Source organism: Leptodactylus fuscus, chromosome 4, assembly GCF_031893055.1.
Source record: "Leptodactylus fuscus isolate aLepFus1 chromosome 4, aLepFus1.hap2, whole genome shotgun sequence".
NCBI classification, from domain to species: Eukaryota; Metazoa; Chordata; class Amphibia; order Anura; family Leptodactylidae; genus Leptodactylus; species Leptodactylus fuscus.
This window is the reverse complement of record NC_134268.1, coordinates 131,054,553-131,067,739: the sequence shown is the minus strand read 5'-3', so window position 1 is coordinate 131,067,739 and position 13,187 is coordinate 131,054,553.

The window sequence follows — 13,187 nt, the reverse complement described above, 5'->3', positions numbered from 1 at the left end:
GTACCAGGTGCATCCATTCATTTCTATGGAGCGTGCTGTTCCGATCGGCTGATCCCAACAGTACTCGCTCATCTCTAGTTACTGATATGTGAGAGACTTGGAGGTAATAATTAAGTATCTTCATTATTGAGATCTTTTATTAGTACCTCCATATGTCTCACATATTAGTAACCCTTATATGAGGCACACAGGGGTTAATATGAGGGACATGATCGGGTTTATTCCTTTTTTTTTTTTTTTTTTTTTTTTAAATGTAGATTGCGAGCCCCACATAGAGCTTACAATGTACATTTTTTCCTATCAGTATGTCTTTGGAATATGGGATGGAAATCCATGCAAACACGGGGAGAACATACAAACTCGTTGCAGATGGTTTTTTGCCCTTGGTGGGATTTGAACACCAGGACTCCAGTGCTGCAAGGCTGCAGTGCTAACCACTGAGCCACCGCGTGGCCCCTATGGTGATGGGGTTTATTCCTATTAATGTGAGGCACATGGAGTTACTAACACTAAACTAATAACCCCAAATGCCTGACATTAATGATAATAGGAACTAAAGGAAGGTAGCTGTGTGTTTCTTACTTTCAGTTTGCTAGCAGCTTCCTGTCCTCCTCGGGGAACATTTGCAGGGTGCAGACGGCAGGAGCTATCACTATAGCAGGCAGAGAATTGAGCAATTAAGCTCCACTTCCTGGGTTTCCTGCACCCCTCTCAAAGGGAAGTGTCCTTATGCCTCAGCTCTAGCAGAGCACTGAAGAGACTCGGACTTCATTTAACTCTTGCAGCTCCTATGCTGCTGGCGTGCCAGTGAAATATGGCAGGAGTGCCACTCTTGGCACGTGTGCCAGGGGTTGCTGACCTCTACTGTAGAGGGTAATATAAATTTTGTGGCTTGCTATGGTCCAAAGTGTGTGAGATTGCAGAGATAGTGATGTGAGTTTGGATTTTGTGGGGGTCCTGGGAAAAACGTATGTGCGCTATTGTGACGAAAAGTAGCCTATTGCGCAATCGAGTGTAGTGACTATGTTTGTGGAAAATTTCAGCCAAATCGGTGGAGCGGGTTTTGCGTGATTTATCTGAACTAGAAAGAGATTTCACACACTTCAAACAACAAATTAAAAGGAACCACAGTGACAACACAAATAAGCAAACCATTGCTGAGCCGACCAGGCTGAGGTGTGAAGCCCTGCAGAAACTAGAATGTGATTTTCATAAACTACGCCAAGAAAACGCTGAATTGTGGAGAGTGATAGCAGACATGAAATCTCAGATACAACACCTCACCCAAGAGAGAGGGTCAGAGAATGAGGAGGGTGAGAAACAAAGGACAGATAACAGACAGGACCCCAACAAAGCAGAAGGAAATACAACACAGGAGATACCAGAGCTGCCCCCCACCCAAAGAACAGAACCAGAGCTACCCCCAACCCAAGATCAGAACCAGAGCTGCCCCCCAACCCAAGATCAGAACCAGAGCTGCCCTCCATCCCAAGATCAGAACCAGAACAAACCCCAACAACACAGCCGAACAGCAGACAAGTCTTGACGAGGAGATCACCGGGTCCAGATATTGTCCTGATCACAGACTCCAATGGCAAATACCTGGACACAAATAGACTGTTCCCAGGGAAAAGAGTCACCAAAATCCGCTGTTTAACAATCGAAAAAGCAAACGCTGTCATCAACGACCCTTATTTCACTAAAACCAACCACGTCATCATACACACAGGGACAAAAAACCTTGAGGCCCAGGACCAGCACCAACAGATAGCGGGACAGCTGACCCAGCTAGCAAAGAAAGCACAACAACAGTTCCCAGACTGTAGTATCATCCTGTCATCTCTGCTCCCACGAGGAGACATCTCTGAACACATCATCAGAGATATCAATTCAGAGCTGGCATCCAAAATCCGATCAACATCAGGTATCACCCTGGCACAACACCCCTCCATAGACAAACGTCACCTATATGATGACAAACACCTCAACAAACAGGGAGTCAGCCTCCTGGCCAAAGAACGTAAAGACATAGTGCTCAACAGAGACCCCTGGCCCATACACCATACAAGACAAAAACCTGTGGAGAAGTCACCTGTGGAGAAGTCACCTTCCAGGAGACACACCCAAACACCATACCCCCCTCAACATACAAGACAAAGACCCATGGGGGGTTGCCTGGCTGGAAAATATCTCAAACACAACGTCTCCCCCAAAAAACTGGAAATGGGGACTACTATAAGCCAGGGCGGAAGCCACCTGTGCCATACAGAACAAGGCAGAGCACAGACATGGAGGAGATAAGAACCATGTTTAGCACCCTGTGCAACACACTGCTCCAGACTGGGATCCACAACATAGCCACCAATCAGGAACCCAGCCCGTCCTCTGCAGGACAGCTCATTACAAGGTGTACCCACCAAAGATGACACCACTGACTATCAGTAGCTGGAATATCCAAGGGCTGAACGCCTCAGCCTTTGGATCCAAACCAAACGATCCAGAATTTATAGACAGACTAAAAAACATAGACATCCAAATCCTCCTAGAGACATGGATCCGGGCAGAAGATGAATCCCTAACACCCATGGGCTACAAGGAATTCTCTGTCGCTGCCCGGAAAAGCAAGACTACCAAACTAGGCCGCCACTCAGGAGGCATACTAATATGGTACAAGGAGGAGCTTAAAGAACATGTGAAAGCCATCAAACACGGTGACAACCACATGTGGATAAAAATAAGCAACTCCATCCTCAACGGCCAACACGACATCTATCTCTGTGCAGTATACATCCCCCCATCTGAGTCCACCTACCACAACCCAGACATCTATGAGGTTCTACAAAGGGAATCTGCCCAGTTCCAGTCCCAAGGCAGAGTGCTGATCTGCGGCGACCTAAACGCCAGGACTGGAACAGAGAAAGACTTCCTGTCCTCTGATGGAAACCTGCACATCCCGGTAGGCGAGGTCCACCACCTGGAGTCTGCACAGAGAAGAAGAAATAGCTATGACATAGTCGTCAACAAGAGCGGGAGACAGCTGCTGAACCTGTGCCGGAGTCTGGGACTGTACATAATGAACAGGCGTACCAGAGGGGACACTCAGGGACGCTTCACACTAAACTCCCATGTGGGCAACAGCGTGGTGGACTATGTCATCACAGACGCAGACCCAGCAGACATAGATGCTCTCATAGTCACCCCTGAGACACACCTGTCAGACCACAACCAGATCCTGCTGTACATGAGATCCACTGACAAGCCCCTCACACAGCAGCCCCACCAGATTGGTCTCTACAACCTGCCACCATTCTTTAAATGGGCCAGTCACCGGGCCACCGAATACACCAATGCGGCTAACCGACCCGAAATCAAGGAACTGCTCACAAACTTCTATATGAGTTCCTACCAGCCAGACCAACAAGGGGTCACCCGAGCAGTGAAGGACTTCAGTAACATCCTGTACACCACGGCAGAACTAGCAGGCCTGAAACAGACAAAGCCCAAGAGACCGACTAACAAACAGTCTCACAAATGGTTTGACAGCGACTGCAAGGCTCTACGCCGTTCTCTAAGGGCAGCCTCCAACCAGAAACACAGAGACCCCAACAACAGAGAGTCAAGGGAAGCCTACAACAATCTATGCAAGCAATACAAGGGCACCCTCAGAGAGAAGAAACAGAGGTACCTCTCCCACAAAATAGAGCAACTAGAGGACTCCCTCCAGGACAGCTCATTCTGGGAGACCTGGCACCACATGGGCACAAAGCCCAAGAAAAACTCTCTCCACATCCAAAATGGCAATATCTGGCTCAACTGCTTCAGAGATCTCTACAAAAACATCCCAGAAGAAGAACTAACTCCAGAACAGCAACAGATAATCTCCAAACTGAGGGACATGGAGAAAGTCATCAAAACTTCCAGAACCCTCTGGACTCACCAATCACCATAAAAGATATACAGGAAAGAATTGCCCTGCTGAAAGGCAAAAAGGCCAGTGGCCCCGACGGCATCCTACCAGAGATGATCAAATACAGCCCTCCAGCAATATACACGGCACTGGCAAAGCTATTCACCCTCGTGCTCAATGCTGGACACTTCCCCGAAGACTGGAACAAAGGCCTCATAACCCCCATCTACAAGAATGGGGACCATTATGACCCCAACAACTACAGAGGGATCTGCGTCAGCAGCACGCTGGGGAAACTGTTCAACAGCATCATCAATAACAGAATCCTCACCTTCCTCACACAACATGGGGTCCTCAGCAAGAGCCAAGCAGGGTTCATGCCAAACCACCGCACCACAGACCATATCTACACCCTGCACAGCCTCATCAAGACGCACGTCCACAACACCAGAAGAGGCAAGATATTCGCCTGCTTCGTAGACTTTAAGAAGGCGTTTGATTCAGTATGGCACCCAGGCCTACTCCTAAAACTCCTAGAGAGTGGAATAGGAGGAAGAACGTACGACGTCATCAAGAGCTCCTACACCGGAAACCAGTGCAGTGTGAAGGTGAATGGGAAAAGGACAGCGTACTTCCAACAGGCCCGAGGGGTCAGACAAGGCTGTAGCCTGAGCCCAACGCTCTTCAACATCTACATCAATGAACTGGCTACAGCCCTGGAGGCCTCACCAAGCCCAGGCCTCACCCTGAACAATCGAGAGGTGAAGTTCCTGCTATACGCCGATGACCTCCTACTCCTGGCCCCCACCGAGAAAGACCTCCAAGAAAGCCTGTCATTGCTGGAAAAATTCAGCACCACATGGGCCCTACCCATCAACCAGAAGAAGACCAAAGTCATGGTATTTCAGAAGAAGGGCCACAATAAAGCCTCCACCACCCCACAATTCACACTGAACGGCTCCACACTGGAGAAAACCAACAGCTACACCTACCTGGGGCTGGAGCTCAGCCAATCAGGAAGTTTCAAAGCAGCAATAGAAACCCTGAAAGCAAAAGCCTGCAGAACCTTCTACGCAATCAGAAGACAACTGTACCACCTCAAACCACCGGTGAGGGTCTGGATGAAGATATTTGATGCTGTCATCTCCCCGATCCTTCTCTATGGCAGTGAGGTTTGGGGCCCAGCCACCTACCCAGACCAGTCAAAGTGGGACTCCAGCCCAACAGAGAACTTCCACCTGGAGTTCTGCAAATACCTGCTCCATGTCCATCGCAACACCACCAACATGGCCTGCAGGGCAGAGCTAGGCAGACTCCCCCTATGGCTCACCATACAGAAGAGGGCGCTAGCTTTCCAGGCACACATCCAGGGGAGCAAGCCTGACTCCTACCACCACCAAGCATGGCTAAGCCACCTGAGCAAACCAGACACTCACCAACCAAACAACAGCCAACCACCAAACCAAAAACACCAACAGACGATAACCAAGGCCGAAATAAAGGCGACCGCAGAGGCAAACAGAGAGCGGTACATTGAAGAATGGAGAAACAAAATAAATAACTCCAAGAAACTCACCGTGTACCAATCCCTACAAAGGGACTACACCATGGCCACCTACCTGGAGAGAATACGCCACCCCAAGCACAGACAGACCCTGAGCCGGTACAGACTGAGCGCCCACAACCTAGAGATAGAGACGGGGCGATACAGGCAGACGTACAAGCCACGGGAGAACAGACTGTGCCAGCACTGTGACCAGGGGGCCCTAGAAGACGAGACCCACTTCCTGCTACACTGCACCAAATACTCAGCTATGAGGGCCGTCTACTACCAAAGACTCTCTGCCCACATCCCAGACTTCATATCTGCAGACGAGAAGAGGAAACTCTACATCCTATTGGGAGAAGAAGAGGCCACTGTGGAGATCGCTGCCCAATATGTGTCCAGCTGTCACCAAATAAGAGGAAGATGAGACTCCACGGACTGTTATATTTATCCCAAAACACCTGCCCCACCCCACCCCACCTCCCCATATAGCAGTCACCAACGAAGAGGAAGATGAGACTCCACGGACTGTTATACCCCAAACCAACCGCCCCGCCCCACCCCACCTCCCCATATAACGGTCACCAACGAAGAGGAAGATGAGACTCCATGGACTGTTATACCCCAAACCACCCACCCCACCCCCACCACTCATCCACCCGAGTCCAACTCCCCCCCACACACTTTACTAGCTTTGGCAATGCCAAATATCTATTCGGACGTGCCAATAAAGCTTTTTTGATTTGATTTGATTTGATTTGACTGCCAAACATCCGAACATCCAAAGTCACAAACCCACAAACTCACAAACATTTCACATTTATAATATTAATAGGATATCAACCTGCCTATCAATCTATGCATTTATCTATCAATGAACCTATGTATGCATCTATCTATGCAATCATCAACAGTATCCATGCATCCAATTATCTATTTACCTGTTTATGCCTCTTTTTATCATCTATGTATTTCTTTATCTATCTATCTATCTATCTATCTATCTATCTATCTATCTATCTATCTATCTATCTATCCATGCATCTATCTGTGAAGTACCAGACTATACACTCACCGGCCACTTTATTAGGTACACCATGCTAGTAACGGGTTGGACCCCCTTTTGCCTTCAGAACTGCCTCAATTCTTCGTGGCATAGATTCAACAAGGTGCTGGAAGCATTCCTCAGAGATTTTGGTCCATATTGACATGATGGCATCACACAGTTGCCGCAGATTTGTCGGCTGCACATCCATGATGCGAATCTCCCGTTCCACCACATCCCAAAGATGCTCTATTGGATTGAGATCTGGTGACTGTGGAGGCCATTGGAGTACAGTGAACTCATTGTCATGTTCAAGAAACCAGTCTGAGATGATTCCAGCTTTATGACATGGCGCATTATCCTGCTGAAAGTAGCCATCAGATGTTGGGTACATTGTGGTCATAAAGGGATGGACATGGTCAGCAACAATACTCAGGTAGGCTTTGGCGTTGCAACGATGCTCAATTGGTACCAAGGGGCCCAAAGAGTGCCAAGAAAATATTCCCCACACCATGACACCACCACCACCAGCCTGAACCGTTGATACAAGGCAGGATGGATCCATGCTTTCATGTTGTTGACGCCAAATTCTGACCCTACCATCCGAATGTCGCAGCAGAAATCGAGACTCATCAGACCAGGCAACGTTTTTCCAATCTTCAATTGTCCAATTTCGATGAGCTTGTGCAAATTGTAGCCTCAGTTTCCTGTTCTTAGCTGAAAGGAGTGGCACCCGGTGTGGTCTTCTGCTGCTGTAGCCCATCTGCCTCAAAGTTCGACGTACTGTGCGTTCAGAAATGCTCTTCTGGCTACCTTGGTTGTAACGGGTGGCTATTTGAGTCACTGTTGCCTTTCTATCAGCTCGAACCAGTCTGGCCATTCTCCTCTGACCTCTGGCATCAACAACGCATTTCCGCCCACAGAACTGCCGCTCACTGGATGTTTTTTCTTTTTCGGACCATTCTCTGTAAACCCTAGAGATGGTTGTGCGTGAAAATCCCAGTAGATCAGCAGTTTCTGAAATACTCAGACCAGCCCTTCTGGCACCAACAACCATGCCACGTTCAAAGGCACTCAAATCACTTTTCTTCCCCATATTGATGCTCGGTTTGAACTGCAGGAGATTGTCTTGACCATGTCTACATGCCTAAATGCACTGAGTTGCCGCCATGTGATTGGCTGATTAGAAATTAAGTGTTAACGAGCAGTTGGACAGGTGTACCTAATAAAGTGGCCGGTGAGTGTATATAGGCATTTTCTTTGGAATGAGAAAATATTTATTTTGATTACAGGAAACCTAATATAAATGATCAAATAATATGCACAGACTCAGTGTTAGGTATGTGTTTAGCAGAAAATGAACAACTTCCACCAAAATTCAATTAGCTGACCTGATTACTGGAAGAGCAGGAGATAACAGCTCTGAAATACAAGCTCCCAAAAACTGAGCTCACTCCCTCCCTTCCTGGGAGCAGTGATCTACATCAACTGTCCTATACTGAGAGACTAAAGCAGCTACAGGTCATGTACCAAGGGAACGCTGTACAAACAAAGAGAGAAATAATCTCACGTATCAGGCAGCAGTGTATTAGAGGTAGAAGCATTTCTAAAGCAGCGTATTTAGAGAAAAGTCTTGAATTTACATAATCTAGCAGATTAAATAGGATCTTTGACATGAGAATACCCCTTTAAATTGTGCACCATCAACTGCACAGAAAGAGTGCAGAGAGAATGACACATACTAGTGTGCGCTAATAAATAACTCTAGCATATATCTCCCAAACAGCAGGGACAAAGTACTTGCAGAGATGATGAACATGCCTATGGTGAATGTGACCGTATCCATAATCCTAGAGAAACAGAACTACACACAGCACCTACAGTATAGGCTTCTGCTCCTTACAAGGAATTGCACGGAGAATTGAAGTGGCTATGAAATCTATTACTTGCATTGCCAACCAGAGCCAACTTTCGATGGCTTGGTTCAAAGATTGGAACAAATTCATCGCCATGACAAAGTGGCCATAAACTGTGATATGAAAGAGATGAAGACACATATCTTGACCTCAGAGAGTTCTGTAACTGACCTGATGCAGAGATTGTCGTCATTAATTGAAACAGAGAGACAACTTAAACAGGCCTAAATGCTTATAAACCTACCATGACTTTGAAAATAGACAAAGGCATAAGAATATAAGGCTAAAAGGGATTCAGGGAGTGTCAGATGGTGAATATTTAAGGGCTATTGTAGATACAATATTTAACACTCTGTGTTCTCAAGACTGGTAGAGATATTAAACGGGCATAGAAGGCAAATGGAAGACTAGAGGTGTGCTGTGCTACTTACACTACTTCACAAATAAAGAAGAGATTCTATTGAAAGTAAGGGAAAGAAATGCAGTTACGTATAAAGGTGAAGAGATAAAACTACATCCTGATTTATCATTATTATACGTTGCAAAGGAGAACTAAACCCATTATTGTAAAAATACAAGAGGCATTGGGGATATTTGTGCCAGATGCTTAGTTGGAGGAATACTGCCACGTTTGTTCTATGGTCTCTAGAAAATGGAACTAGGCTATGTCAATTCCTGGAAATACTGGTGTTCAAGTTCTGACAACATCCAATGACACTAAAATAGCAACATCAGGAATGTTCCTGGCAGCACATGAACATCCTCTTTGAAACACTGGTGTGGGGTATGACCCTTCTTATGAAATTTCTCGGGGAAGTATAACTATGCAATAAGTAGGAGAGAATAAGTGGTTCATTCTCCTATCAATAAATGTATGTGCCATATGCAGGGGTGAACCTGCTCCTTTCACCGCCCGGGCGAAGTACAGAAACCCGCCCGGGTGGAGGGGGCGGAGCGGGGCGTGGCTTAGCGGAGGGGGCGTGGTGCCTCGAAAGGGGGCGGGGCCTTAGCGCCGTTCGCCGGCAGAGAGCAGGCCCGGAGACTGCCTGCGCTCTGCCTGAGCGTGAGGGGAGGCTGCTGGAGCAGCGCTGCTCCAGTGGCCTCCCCAAACCACCGCTCCGTGCTAAGCCAGTCCAGGACAACTTGTCCTGGACTGGCTTAGGTTAGCAAAAATGCCGCCCTCCCTGAGGCCCTGGCATAGTGCCGCCTGAAGCGCTCGCTTCAGGTCGCCTCATGGGAGGTGCGGCACTAGCCATATGTTCTCCAACAATACTTTAGACTTAAAGGGTCATCATAAAGAAAAAAGGATAGAAGAATTACATAGCTTGCATGTTCTATGTCTATAGAACCATAGACTTACAGTATGTGTTCTGAATATTAAACCTTTGTAGCCAACAAAAGTTTGCCGCAGTTGAACATGTGGGGAAAATATACAAGATTAAAAAAGCTGGTAAGATTTGAGTCACTTGAGCAGATTCGTAGTGTTATTTCAATGCCAGCATTTTGGATTGTGAGTGGATATTTTATGTCTATGGATAAATGGACAGCCTATTAACTACATTAACCCCCTCCAACTGCAGACATTTTTTGATTTTTGACTTCCCAACTTCAAAAAGCCATAACAGTTTTATTTTTTTGTTCACAGAGATGACCAGAGCTTAATTTTTGCAGAACAAATTATAATTCAGTGGCATACTGGTACCAATGTGGTACCATCTTATATTCCATATTCCATTTTATATTACTGGGAAGAAAAAAAAATCAGAATGGGGTAGAACTGGAGAAACCCTGCAATAGAGCCACATTCATATGAGCTTGGCTCTTACGGTTTCAATGTGCAACTAAAATTACATGTCACCTGTATTCAATGGTTCAGTATGATTATGGTGGTAATCCTAAATTTATCTAGATTTTTTTTATGTTTTAACCCTTAAAAAAAAATTCAAAACATAAAAAAAAAGTATTGAAGTCGCCATATTCTGACATCCCTAACATATCTTTTATGTTTCCATATATAGATATGCATAAGGATTTTTTTTTCCGGGACCAGATGCACTTTTTGGTTAGACCAATTCTAGGGAACATCTATAGATTTGGTCACTTTTTTTTTTTCAAATTTAACTTTTTATAAAGTTTTTTCCTAAAAACATGAAAATACAAAAATAGCAGTGTGTGAGGAAATCAAAACACAGATATGGCAGATGTTCATAATACAGAGATCACTCCAGATATATTGAGAGGAAGGGGAAGCAAGTAAACATTAAACATGAACCAACATAAAAAAGGGGAACAGTGAAATAAGCTCATGTTGCAGGAAAGCTAGTAACATAGCATTGGGTGAAAAATTAATGATTAAGAAGAATTCGAATCGGAGTTAAAAATGAGGGTTTGTCCCAAACCAAAAACCCAGATTAAGGCTAAAGCCCCACATTGCGGCAACACAGCTTTTTTATATTGCCGATTATGCCGCGGTTTTTAAGGCAAAGCTAGGAGTGGATTGAGCAAAAGGTATAAGTATAAGAGTCCATTTACATAGAGTTTTTTGGAGCTGATTTTGATGCTGAATCTGCGTCAGAATCCACGTGGAAAAAAAGTCTCCCATTGACTTCAATGGGTTCTTTTTTCTGCTTTTTCTGGAAGTCCAACAGTGTCCAAGAAGCAAAGCATCAAGCCAGGGGACATGTGGATAACTGTCTTAGTAATGGAAGACATAAACATGAAGGTGGCTTTACAAAAGGCAAGTATTTAAGGGGGAGACCAACTACATGTGCGTAAAGCTACCTATGCCTTTGAGTTCCCTCCAGCATAGGTGCATGAGGTAGGATCCATATAGGCGATTTGGGAGAGGGTGTGGTCCGTATAGGTGGCTCCCTTCTAAATTAATTTAACAAACCTGTGGCCCTATACCAGATATTTGACAGGAGAGACTGATTTTCCAGCAAATAAGACAAGATGGTTCAATTGGTTTTGATGGGTTGATGAGAGTTTTATAGAATACTGTGGATCACACTGTGTAAATATCTCGAGAATGTAAAATATGGTATACTTGCAGATATTTATAGAAATTCCTAATTAAAGGATAGAATTCCCTGAATAAGAACAGACATGACTTGAGATGGAGACCAACAAACAGATGACATATGTTCTTTAGACCACTACAAGCCCACTGCGTCAGATTAATATCCGGCTGAAAAGTGGTCAAATAGGACAAGGTAATATCCATAATAGGGACAAGGTCTTCAGCATTATGATGGAGAGATCAATTTCCAAACCCAGAAGGATGTTCTAGTGCTCAACATGGAAGCAGAGATGGGTGATCTAGTATTGTGGTGTAACAAACCCAAGAGTGGGATAGCCACCATGGTTTCATTAATATCAGTCCAATGGCAATAAGTTCTGTCATACCACCAAGTTTTCATTTAATCTAGTACTTTTGTGATATAGTATTTTTTAAGGTCCAGGGTCCACCCTTCGACCAGGGTCTTGTTATGGTATGTAATCACACTCTCAATCTATTCTCCTCCCAAATGAAGTAAGAGATTAACTTTTGAAGTTTAGCAAAATAATTATTAGGAATAAGTATAACCACTGTACAATTTAACTCGGCTTAGATAAATGGATGAGCAAGAAGGACACTTTAGTATGTTGCAGCACATAAGTGGAACTCGGAACAGTCAGTGACCAGAGGATGGAAGTAGTAGTAGTGTAGGCTGTTCTACCTGCTAGGCCGAGCATACTCCACATGCAAGTATGAGATACTACGAAGGTTCTCATGCAAGTATAACATACTACGAAGGTTGCAATTAAAACTGAAAAGTTTCAACCAATTTAGTTCTGTAATTTGGAGATATGTCAATCATTAACACCTACGATTTAGATGGGTTCATTTTATAAGAATCTCCAAAGACAGGAGAACTGGCTAGAGATGGAGAGAATAATGTCGTCATCATAAAAGTCTATTTTATGCTGCTTCCCTCTAACCTTAAAACCCATTAGATCTGGGTTCATTCTGACTGATTCCGCCAATGGTTCCACGACAAGGATGAAGATGATTGAAGACAAAGGGCACCCCTGATGGGTTCCATTCAGAATATGAAAAGGGTCTCACAAGCAGCCTGCAGTCGACACTTTAGTGGAAAGGTGATAGTAGAGAGTCAGTCTCTGTTCCTCTGCATCCTTAGCACATACTCTCCACAAATGGAACACTATGAGTGACATATATTTTTTGTAGTTGATCCAGGTAGAATGTCGCCAATTTATGATGAGACATCACAATATGGTCACTACCAATTGTACTGAAGATAGAAAAATAGCAGTAAAGTAAGTGAGGAGTCTCCCAGATGGATCATTAGAATCTCAGCACTCACTATGTGAATGGTATGACCTGAGTATGCTACTTTCCAGGAGGAGTAACCATGGAACCAAGCTCACAGGTGTCATGGCCAGAGTTACAGTAGCACTCAAAAGGGCATACAAGAAAGTGAAGAGTAAAGTAAATACTCTGCACTCACTATGAGAGTCTTGCAACCATAGGATGAACTGTCCTAGGAGTAGTGGATGAGGAACAAGCAGTGAGCCAGCAGCACTATATGTACAGATTGTACTTTGTAGTATACAAGTAGAAAAAGATTTTCTCACGGCCAAAAACAGTAACAGTGAGTAACAATGCAGATACATGTCAAGAGTCTGCATAATTAATCATATGCTAAATAATTTCAAGTCAAATTTATGTATGAGATATCCAAGATGATTGTTTATAAAATTATATTAATT